General features: G+C 42.5%; 1 protein-coding gene across 1 annotated transcript in view; it reads right to left on the reverse strand.

Annotated features, from left to right (window-relative positions):
• CDH8 (cadherin 8) overlaps positions 1-12,193 on the reverse strand; it is a 149,790-nt gene that overhangs the window by 39,180 nt on the left and 98,417 nt on the right. The window lies entirely within an intron of this gene.

The raw sequence follows: 12,193 nt of genomic DNA on the forward strand, positions 1-12,193 counted from the left end.
CAGAAGGATGAATGAGGCAAGAGCAAAGGTTTGTCACACTCTATTTTCCTGTTCCCTCATCGAGAAACTGTCACAAGTTTAACCAAAAAGTTGCTTAATATCATCCACCTCTTCCAAGCTGAATTTGGAGTTAAGAGGCTCCCAAAGTTCAGCAATTCCATCTGGAAAGAGGTGACTCAGGAAGGCCACACTCACCTACCCTTACTCAAAATATGAGATCACTTGGGACTAAAGGACTGATTTTACTTTCAGGTTGCTGACAATACCAAAACAAAAAACAAAGGTTAAAATTTCTTTGATACATGCACACACCTTGCCAGAAAATGTTAATTAAATACACCAAATCCTTCAGGTCCTGTTTTTACTCTGTTTCTTTTCCTGTGCGATTTTTTTTTGTACATAAGTTCTCTTAAGACTTAAAAACTATTTCATTTAACCTAGAACCAATCAGATGCTGAATCAATTACCTAAAATTTGCAGAAAACTGAGACATGCCTGCAAGAAGACCAAATCCTTCCTTTTTATAAGTGATTTTCCACCTAGCCCTGCACTTAGCTCTTTGCCTGCCACTCTAAGTAGCAATTATTTCCTACATTTGAAAGCATTTAAGATTTCTGATATAAATATACTTTAAATTAAACCAGGGATTTTGACTGGGTACTTTGTTAACTTCAAAGGATCAACACTGATTTATAAAACTTGATAATAAACTCAAATTTAAAAAGGGAGTCTATTCCTTTCTTACAGGTACAATGCACACTGATAGAATCAGTTAGCCCTCATTTTGCTTATCCAAGGTCAGGCTGTAATTTGACATTCAAATGCAACCCCTCTGCTATTTTTCATGCCATGAAGCCGTGCAGTTATTTAGCAGCTTCACAAATAGTTGCTCTGTAATTACCTCTGATATTCTGTGAATTGCAAGATCCATTTGCAAAACCGGGAAAGGTTTGTAATTTTCTGCAGAAGTATCTTATTTTGGTTGGTGTATTTGTATGATATTGCATTGTCTGAGTGCACAGACAGATCAAAAGGGCTTGGAAAGGAGAAACTAGATCAGAAAAGCAAAACATCCCCTCAAATGGAGTTCACAAGTGTGAAAAGGGCCTCTTCTACCACATCCCTGGTTATAAGGGAAAATCAAAAGACCTTGTTCTATTTAGATTTAGCTGTGCATGATAGGAGAGAAGTTATCCTCTGCTGCAATGAGAATGAGAACATGAGCCACACTGAGAGACCTCTGCTTGTCCTGGAGGGAGCAGAAGATGCTGAAAGAAATTCATATTCACCTTGGGGCTGGATGGGATTGGGAAGCAAAGACAACCTCACCCCTCGTGCCACCCTTCCAAAAAACTCAACAGCCCTGAAACTCGAGGCTTTCTGGTTATTCCCAATCACTCTGAATGGTGCTTTGTCTTTCTCCTGGAGGTGCTGTAGCCCAAGGCTGGGACAGTGCACATTTTTTGGATGAGAAAGTGCTGATGGCCCAACCCAGAAATGGGGAATGATGCCACACCCAGCTGGTACTGGGCACCAGGGATGTCCCCAGGGCTCAGTGTTGGACCCAGCCCTGTTCAGAATCTTTGTGGATGATCTGGATTAAGAACTGGGGCATGTGGATCTGCTGAAGGGCATGGAGGCTCTGCAGAGGGGTCAGGGCAGGCTGAAGCCACGGGCTGGGGGACAGCAGGGACAAGAGCCAGGCCCTGCCCTGGGCTCAGCCCAAGCCCATGGACGGGGCTGGGGAGAGGGGCTGGAAAGCTGCAGGTGGGAAAGGCCCAGGGGCTGTGACAGGGCTGGACAGGCCCAGGGCTCCAGAGAACAATGGCACCTGGGCTGGCAGCAGCCCCAGGGGCTGTGACAGGGCTGAGCACAGCCCAGGGCTCCAGAGAACAATGGCACCTGGGCTGGCAGCAGCCCCAGGGGCTGTGACAGGGCTGGGCACAGCCCAGGGCTCCAGAGAACAATGGCACCTGGGCTGGCAGCAGCCCCAGGGCTGTGACAGGGCTGGACAGGCCCAGGGCTCCAGAGAACAATGGCACCTGGGCTGGCAGCAGCCCCAGGGCTGTGACAGGGCTGGGCACAGACCAGGGCTCCAGAGAACAATGGCACCTGGGCTGGCAGCAGCCCCAGGGGCTGTGACAGGGCTGGGCACAGACCAGGGCTCCAGAGAACAATGGCACCTGGGCTGGCAGCAGCCCCAGGGGCTGTGACAGGGCTGGGCACAGACCAGGGCTCCAGAGAACAATGGCACCTGGGCTGGCAGCAGCCCCAGGGGCTGTGACAGGGCTGGGCACAGACCAGGGCTCCAGAGAACAATGGCACCTGGGCTGGCAGCAGCCCCAGGGCTGTGACAGGGCTGGACAGGCCCAGGGCTCCAGAGAACAATGGCACCTGGGCTGGCAGCAGCCCCAGGGCTGTGACAGGGCTGGACACAGCCCAGGGCTCCAGAGAACAATGGCACCTGGGCTGGCAGCAGCCCCAGGGCAGGGCCCGGGCCCTGTGCTGGCCCTGCCAGGCACCCCCAGGGCTGTGGCCAGCCCAGGGCCCCTCGTGGCCACCAGAGCCTGGAGCGTGTCCAGGCAGGGGATGGAGCCCCAGCAGGGCTGGGGGAGCTGGGCAGGGCTCAGCCTGGAGAAAAGGAGGCTCAGGGTCCCTGTGGCTCTGCACAGCTCCTGCCAGGAGGGGACAGCCAGGGGGGTCGGGCTGTGCTCCAGGAACAGGGACAGGAGGAGAGGGAACGGCCTCAGGCTGGGCAGGGCAGGCTCAGGGTGGCACCAGCAGCAATTTCCCCATGGAAAGGGGCTCAGGGCTGGGCAGGGGCTGCCCAGGGAGGGTTGCAGTGCCCATCCCTGCAGGTGGCACCTGGAGGTGGCACTCAGAGCTCTGGGTGGGACAGGCTGGGCATGGGGACAGCTGGGACTCCAACCCCAGGGGTCCTGGGATTCTGTGAATGCATGGAATATGCACGAGGAGAGAAAAATGGGATATGAAAGCAATGGGAACAAATAGATGGGATGAGACTTGGGAAGAGTTGGAATGGGCATCCTAATCAGAAATTGTAATGCCTTAGTAATATCTGAGTGAGAATTACGGGTCCTTGTCTCCTGACAGAAGTCCTGGATGCAGACAGCAGGTTATAGAGGCTGCTCTGCATATCTAATTTTGACCACAGTGAGGTTTATATTCACAGTGACACATAATGAAGATATATGTGACACAGCAATACGAGTAAACAAATACATAATTCATAATAAAGTATTAGTAGAGCTGCTTGAGAGGGTTGTATCATATCGAGTTTACGACAATGAAACAATTCCATTTTATTCACCAATCTTAAGTAAATCCTTATAGGGAAAACGATAAAAAAAAAAAAAACAAAAAAAAAACCAACACTGCCAATATCCTTTCACCCACACATCTATCCAGAGACCAAACTGAAACAACTTCTGGCAGAAAACAACCTGTATTTCTGATAAAGCACTGTGTAATTGAGCCTTATTTATCTCTAATGAGGACACAAGTCAGGAGGAAGTTTGCAGTTAGGTCACACTGTAAATTAGTTGTGTTATGTACTGGAGTGGGGAATCATCACATCTGCAAAAATTAAAAATACAGCTAAAGTTTTAGTACTGACTAAATGGCAACCTAGAAATATTTGAAGTTTTACAATTAATTTTTTTTTTTTTTTGCAAAAGGCCAATGAAAATCAATCAAAGCAACTCTAAAAAATGGAAATATGATACCTAACTTCAAGACTGAGCAATAGAAGAGCAACATTTGGAATCTCTGGAAGCATTTCCAGGAAGGAAGCATTGCTCTACAGGCCCATCATTTCAGCAAAAGTCAGAAGCTACTTAAAGATTTTAAGCAAAGGTTTTCCATTTCCTTGTGGCAACCACTAGGAAGGAAAAAAGTTAGGAAAACAAAGCACCTCAGAATCATCTTTCTGATACTTTCATTATACACTCTAGAATAATAAAAATGTGATGAAATGCCACTGGATCTGTGCTTTTATGGATCAAAGCCCCACAAGCCTAATTAGGATTCCAGATTTTCTGAGGCAGTGCAATACCATTGTGAGGAAGTAACGTGTTTTAATTCTATATAGAAAATAAATCTCATTTTTCAATGAGAAAAAAAAAATCCAGAAAATAATATGGCATCCTTGAATGACAGAAAAGAATTTGACTTAAAAATAAAGCAGTGAACAGGCAGGAAAATAAATTGACTGTTGAAAAAAATTTAAGACACAACAAATGTACCAGAACATGATTTGCTGCTCTGTTTCTCAATTCCAGCTTAACCAAGGGAGTTGTGCTGCCATGAAACAGCCAGGAATCTGCCCCACACTTTAGAGCAATTATATTATTAATAGCTAATACCTCATGCATATTAAAATCTTATAAAAATATTGACTTAGATATGCAGGGTCTTATTGTCAATTATAATTAGCTATGAAATTTTCTAATGACTAGCAGCAATAATAATAACAATAAGCAGACTGATTGAGGACAAGTTGTCTGGAATATTTGGGGGGTTTTATTTGAAATGATTTCATGATTGAAGTAAAATAATTTATAGCTCAAATGAAATCCCTCCCTTACTCATAGACAAAACATAAAAATGCTTTAATAAAGCTTTTTATTCAAGCAGAATTTATTAAAGAAGCATTTAAATGTCATTACTTTTAGGGCTCATATTCCCTTCTGAGATACTTTCTTAACAGTGCAATTTACCTACTCTCACATTTCCTTCACAGATAAAATATTGCTGGATATTCTGGATATGAATCAAGTTCTAGGAGTCCAGCATCAAACCTTCTTACTTGTGTACCTTCAGCAATAAGCAAGAAAGACCTCTCCAGCACATCAGGATTCACCTTTAAAAATACCATCTCCTTTGTTTTTCAGAGAGAAAATAGTTCCATTCTTTCCTGCCCTGCACCTTTGCCAGAAGCTCAGAGTCTTTATTCTAGACAGAAATGTGCCTCAAGAAGATTGACCAAAATTATGCTGAGTTGCAAACCCCTACTCTGACCTGCCCTCATGCAGAAAAACCAGTGGAGATTTCAGATAGTCCCAATCTGCCCAGAACTGATGAACTCAGGTTCTTAAATGAGGTGAATTCCACACAGTATTTCTAAAAATAATCTAATTTTCTTTAGAACTTCTAATTCAAATGTTCAAAGTGCAGACCACCAGTTGGTAGCTGGTCAGGGTAAAGATGCACTTTACTAATATAATATATACCTATATACTTAAATATCATCTATATATCTATATGGCCTGCTTAATCAGCCTCTAAATTTCTTCAAAGTAACTAATAAATATTCTGTGTGCTAATTAGTCAGGTACATATCTGCTTGTGTTTCTTACTTGAATCCTTCCCAGCATTATGCCCCAGGAAATCTTATTTCCTTCTAAAACACCACCTAATGGCCCAACCTTTTGTGTTTTAAGCTTTGAACAGTGTTCCAGCTCCAGTATAACTTTATTAAATTAATATTTGCCAATCTAGAACTCAGATGTGTAACCTGGATTTAAAATGCCCAGAGAGCAGAAGTATAATTTAGACTGTTACTGCAAATCTCTCTCATTTTCCTTGTCATAATGATGTTTACTACTTTCTCTTTCATTGACCGTTTTTTGGTTGTTTTTTTTTTTTTACTGAATTACTCAGATGCTTTATTCACAGCTGCCTTCCAATCCTCCCTCTGGAATCAGAGGTCTCCAGCTTCTGCTCAGCAGCTCCTCTGAATTTCAGTGCTTGCTCCTGAACTACTGAGATTGTTCCACAAGCCCCCTCCTTTCCCATTTGTATTTCCCCATGTGATGGCCACTCCCATGCTATTATCCATATGGATCACCTCTCCTGCTATTCTTGTGTGAAACACTAGTGGGAAAATGTGTGCTGTGTTTGAAAACACTTTCACATCTGAGAACTTGAAGATGCACCAGCCCAAGGGCAAACCTTCAGTGACCTGTTAGGATCTGAGAAGCTCTGTGTAACCCTCTAGTTATGTGCAAAAGGATAAAAAATCACCTTAGCAAATTCTGTGTTTTAGTGTAAAAATGATGGATTATATAGTTTGAGTTCCACTAAACCAGAGCAAAAAAGGTCAAGCAGAAAAGGTTAATATTCCTGGGCTTCTCTTGTTTAAACCTCCATAAAGGCTTCTTTCCTTCTCTTTCTCAAACTTACCAAAATTTACTCAGCCCTAAGTTAATTATATGGTGTACCAAAGTAACTCCCTAAAATGTTAGAATTATTGCTAATAATGCCTATAGTTATTTTTACCATAAAAGGCTAAATAAAATTAAATAAATTAAAGCGTAATGAAAGCAGAGATATTCATGGCATTAAAAAGTACATTGTAGCCGAAGGCTTGTTCTGAAGAATTATGTCTCTTTTCCTTTTTAATTAGTGTCCTTGCATTTTTTAAAGGAATACACATTATAGATAACTTTAACAGTGCATGTGCTGGGTGATGATTCAATTACTCTATTTATATTCTCGGTAAACCATATAGAGCCTTTCTGGCTTTATGCCCTTTCCCATTAGGTGACAAAATTGCCTCATACTTCTTCATTTCCAAAGAATGCTGTTGGTGTGGGTAATTACCTGTGTCAGAGCCCACAGCTTTGTCCTTGAGATGCCTCTGCTCTGGGCCTGGAAAATATTTATTGTGGTCAAATCACCAATTACATTTCAAGATCTTGTCTAGATTTTCACCTCTTGCTTTGAATAATTATTCAGGGGAATTTCTACTTGTTGTGGCAGTTCAGGTGCTTTGCCCAGCCCTTGGGTAGGGGGCACAGGCTGCCATGGGAGTGCTGCTTGCTTGGCAGGTGGGGCTGAGTGCCAAGAACCCTTTAATCCCAATGAAAACAACATCTCTGTGACTGCAGAGCCTGCAGAATAAGGACAACAGAAATTCCATTGAAACCCTTCATTCAGAGATTTAAACCTTGGCTGAAAGCATGGCTCCAGGCCACAATATCCTCTCCCAGGCACTGGCTTTAGAATTCCATAGCAGACTGCTCTGTTGTGTGTCTGTATATGCAGAGTGGGAGGATCACAGGATGCCAGGGTGGTTTGGGTTGGAAGGACCTAAAAAAAAATCATCTTCCACCCCCTGCCTTGGACAGGGACAGGGACAGCTCCCACTCTCCCAGGCTGCTCCCAGCCCTAATGTCCAGCCTGGCCTTGGGCACTGCCAGGGATCCAGGGGCAGCCACAGCTCTGTGCCAGGGCCTGCCCACCCTCCCAGGGAGGAATTTCTTTCTAATATCCAACCCAAGAGGAAAAAGAATCCAGTTCTGCAAATGATCATAACACGGCTCAGAGGAAAATAGAAACTTTATGTAGTCCACTCAGTGCTGCATTGGGTGAAAGCAAGCTTGGGGACTTTAAAGGGATCATCATTTAGCTGTCTTTAGAGATAATGAGCCAGGCTTTCTGTTATTTATTGATGTGTTTGTCACAAATCTGAGCCGGCCGAGTGGAATATATTTAGAAGTCTTTGCTAGTTGAAATCTATGGTATCATTCAAGGAAGGAATACATATATTCTGGGGAAAAAGATTACCTCACTTTTAAAAAAGAGAATTTCAGATAAGCATTGCTAATAATGAAGGCATTGCAGTATATTTGGTTTCCAAAGAATTCACTAGAATCCTGTATCTCAAGCAGATCTCAGCTTCAGTTTCAGAGGGATGAGTATGCAAATATCAGGATATTCATATTTAAATCAGAGGAATGTTTGTGCAGTCAAATTCTGTTGCTAATAAATTTCTTTCTAGGCTAAGTTAAACCAGCTTCTCTGAGATAAGCCCTTGCTTTGATTTCAAACTACACCAGTTCTCCATTTATTACTGCTGTAGTTATATTAATTAGCCAGCAATGATGGGCATTTCCTTAGTATTAATGGCCCACATTGTGAGTGTGCTGGGAAAGTATCTGCAAGGTGGCTGTTCCAGCCATTAGAAAATGGAAATGGAAATCCATGGAGCTGGAGGCAGAAAGAGGACAGAGTTTAATTATTACACGCCTTATCCATGTCTGGCAATCTGGTCGCTTGAATGATCAGTGATTCTGAGCTCCATTCAGAATCTGGAGGAAAAAATGGTCTAATAAATAAGTCATGGCTATTTGATTTTCTTTTCCTCTGACTAGCATTGACAACACATAACATGGTAAGTGCTGCAAAACCTGTGCAAAAAAACTGGGAGAATACTGAGGAGGTTAAGCCCAGCCTGAACCCTGCTCTGCTTCACTGCCCAGCAAAATTGGCAGCCAGTTAATGCCAGCAATGCAAGCATGTCAATGGGAGCAGGAGTTACAGCTGTAATTGTAATCTACACAACTAAAATGTATTTGTGGGTTCAGGAGAATGGGATTGCATCTGACTATTAGGATCCTGACTTCACTAGATTTTACTGAATGGTAGAAAATTCATTTCAGGCGAGTAGCAAAGAACCAAAGATGTGATGAGCCTTTGTACACACAAAAAAGATGCACCAGAAGAGACGTCTGTAATTTAATCATTCATTCTTACTGCACTGCAATTCAGCCTGTCAAAAAATCCTTGCACATGGCCCCAGATTCCTTTCCTGTTCAGGATACAGCTCCAGACAGCTCAAACACATGAGCAGCACTATCAACCCTGACTACATTCACCCCTCTCTCAAGCATTTAAATTTAGAGAAAACCTCCCAACCTTGGCTACAACTTTAAGCTCATGTAAGTCTCAGCTACACCACAAACTAATGAGAAATCTCATCAGGTCAGTGTTTAAAGTCCAGAGTCAGTGACAGCATTCACCCTTTATACCCACAGAGCACAAAGGTTCATTCTCAGGGAATAATTTTGCCAGTGGACCTGCTTCCTCCAGCCTGTCATCACCTGGATATTCCTCCTCCTTTCCATTCAGCAGCATAAACTTGGTGAATGGCAATGTAGAAAGAAATTTTAAGAATCAATTCAAAGGTTCAATAGCTTTGAGACTCGCCCTTGCCAAGAGTGCCTTTCTTCTGCACACCCTAAGCCTGCATTTCAGAGGCATCTTTCAAAGATGTCAAGATTCTTTCTAATACTATCTTTTCTTAGAATTCCACATGGCAGAATTCATCAGCACAGAGGAGACGAGCAAGGAAAAAAGTTAAGCAACAAAGAAGCCAAAATTAATTTGATCCCATAAAGAAGAGATGTAAGAAATCACACAATAGGAAAAATGGGCAAAAGATATTTAGGAGTGGACAGATTTAAGGGTAGCACTTGAGAGGACCAAAGCTGCAGAAGGAGTTTAAAGGAAAATGTATAACTAAATCTGAAATACTGAAACCAGCACCTAAATATCACTGTATCTACTATGTTAATCTCATTCAGTCCATCCTTTTCCACAGATGGCTCCTTGTGTGGATTAATCTCTAGCAACCACAAAAAAACTAAAGAATTCCCTGTTGTGGGCATGCAGCTATTAAGGGAACCTCACAGTGTGACCTTTCATGGGGCTCTCTGTCAGGGACACTCCACCACCCCACACTGTCACTGCTGGGAACCAGGAGCAGCTCCAGGTCCTCTCCTGAAAACAAATAAAATTAGAAACTCCTTCAAAGAGTCTGTCAGCAATGGGAAAGTAAAGGAGGGAACAGCATCATCCAAAATGTCTCATTTATCATAGGTCTCAGAATATGCTGGTAATTGTCACCAACAGCATGAATTTGTTCTGAACAAGCTCTGGCCAGGCACTTGCCCATGAATGAGAACAGAAAATGTCTTTCTTCTAAATAAAAACCCAACCAAATGAAAAACCCTGCAAAAAATATCCCTCAAACTGATCTTTTGCCTGTCAAGTACAAGTAGAAGAAACACATTCCTCACTGGCTCACACTTTTGTCCTCCTTGTTTTGCTAGACATGACAGAGTGAAATTCATATTTTGGAGCATAAAGATTAAAAATGTTGAATATTATCCACACACATTTTAAATCTGATCCCTTTTAAAAAGATCAGCCAGCCTGAGGATCTTCATGCCCATTTCAAGTGAAAATGCAGAAGCAGTAATGCTCCATTCAGCCACACCAATCCTGCCTTGGAAGATTCCTACCTGAGACAGTGGCTGAGGGATGACACAAATAACTTTGTCATGATGACAAGCAGGAAACTGCCAGAAATTACCTCAGCTTAGAGCACAGATTTAGATGCAGATACCTTACCAGCACAAAGCTCTGAAATAGTGAATTATGGTTTGTCAAACGTTGGTGTTTATCTATGAAAGTGTTGATAAATCAGGGCAGATTTAGGATCTCCCTGTGGGGAATCACAAAATAAAAATCCAGTATGATGGCTTATGAGTAGTAAGCAAATTTAATGGCAATTAAATGGTCTGGTCATCAGAGAGGAGAGCCTTGCACAAGCCCTGGGAAGCAGCCAGCCCAGGAAGAGGAAATGTTCTTGCACAAACAGTTCTGACATATTTATTTCCCTGCAAGAGATCAGCAGTCCATTAATAAGACTGTTAGTGAAGGCATTGTAATGACACACTTTGTATTTTCATTTGCTACTTGTGTCTGCCTTCAATAGATTTCTGTTATTTTACAACAGAGATTTTGTCTATTACTGTCTTGGGAAAAAAAGCTAAAAATGCCCATTTTCCCCTCTTTGACAGTTCTATAAGCAAATTTAATTTCTGCTTGAGGAGCTTAAAAATAATTTCACTTAAATAAGCAAAGACAGTAGTCTATGAAATGAAGCCCTTGCTTTATGTAAATGTCAAATAATTATATTAGGAATGCAAAAATAAGCCATCAGCAGGAGCAGAAACACTTAGAACAAGATTGGCATTATTATTTTCATAGCCAGTCTGATAAGAGGCAATTTTACAATAGCAATAGATGCTGAGGCTCCCATGAAGTCTAATGGCAAGGCTGATTTCCTACAAAATTCTTGAGCATAATTATGTTTCAAAAAAGTGAAAATGCAACCAGCAGACTTTGTGCTTGTGCACTTAATATAGTGCACCTCTGGCAACTTTGCTCTGACACACACATGTAAAGGAGATGTAAAAATGAACTGGAGGAGTGTCTTGCAAAATTATTCCTTTTATCTTGTTCCTTTTTGACTTTTTAGAGGAAACAAACTGTAAAATTACTTCACTTTACATCTTATGATTCCAACATCTGAGAGTGTTGGATCATAAACCAATAATTCGACTTTCCATGCTGTTAGTAAATCTCATGGTCTGGGAAAATTAGGATGGACATTTCATATATATTTTTTTTCCTTTAAAAACATTAAAATTATTAAGCTGAAAATGTATGCCTGATGAAACCACACCTTCCTTTCTTTCCTCATGTGCTTCCCTGTGGCTTGGCCTCCTTGCAAGCAGAAAGTATTTCTGTTAATTTATTATTGTTTGGCTGCAAGATGGCACAGCAACAGGGCACTGTTGGCACTCCTAGCAATGAAATCCCCAAATTAGTGGGGATTAGAAGTGGGTCAGAGGAACACAAGATACAAGGATTGTAAATTGGGAGCTCAGTTCACACCCAAACTCACCTTTCCACACTTATGTGTGCCATGGATTCCTAACACATTTGGTTTCAAAAACAAGTATCACAGGAAAGATATTAGGCAACAAAAATGGGCTAAACAAGCATATTTTATCCCCCAAGTATTATGTTCATAGCTATAGTACTATGAAACTGAGCTTCAAAGGGTCTGTACCATAATGCTGTATCCTTCAAAGCAGGGATTTGGGGGAAAAGCAAACATGGCATCACACAGTCAGGGGTGCAGGGTTGAGCAGCACTGACCACCAGGCTCTGCAGACAGATATCCCTGCAGTGCTGGCCCAAGGGTGTGCACAGATGGGTTCTGGTACACTGAGTGCAGAGCCAAGGACCAGCAGAGAGGGTTTTGTGTTCCAGCTCAGGACTCTACACGGGGTGGCAGCCCCACCTTCCCCACTGCTCCTCTGCCTCAATATGCTTGTGTCACATGCATTGCCTAAAACACACTGCTAATGTGAATAATAAATTACACTGTCGTGTGTGATCCTGTCAGCAGCTCCAAATTAATTAAGAATTCTCCTTGATTAAAATCTCTGACCTGCATTGCCAGGCAGGGCATCTCTCCTGACTCAGGTGTGCAGAGCAGCCACCAGGGCTCTGTGGACCTGAACAATGCAGG

Source organism: Oenanthe melanoleuca, chromosome 11 (genome assembly GCF_029582105.1).
Source record: "Oenanthe melanoleuca isolate GR-GAL-2019-014 chromosome 11, OMel1.0, whole genome shotgun sequence".
NCBI classification, from domain to species: Eukaryota; Metazoa; Chordata; class Aves; order Passeriformes; family Muscicapidae; genus Oenanthe; species Oenanthe melanoleuca.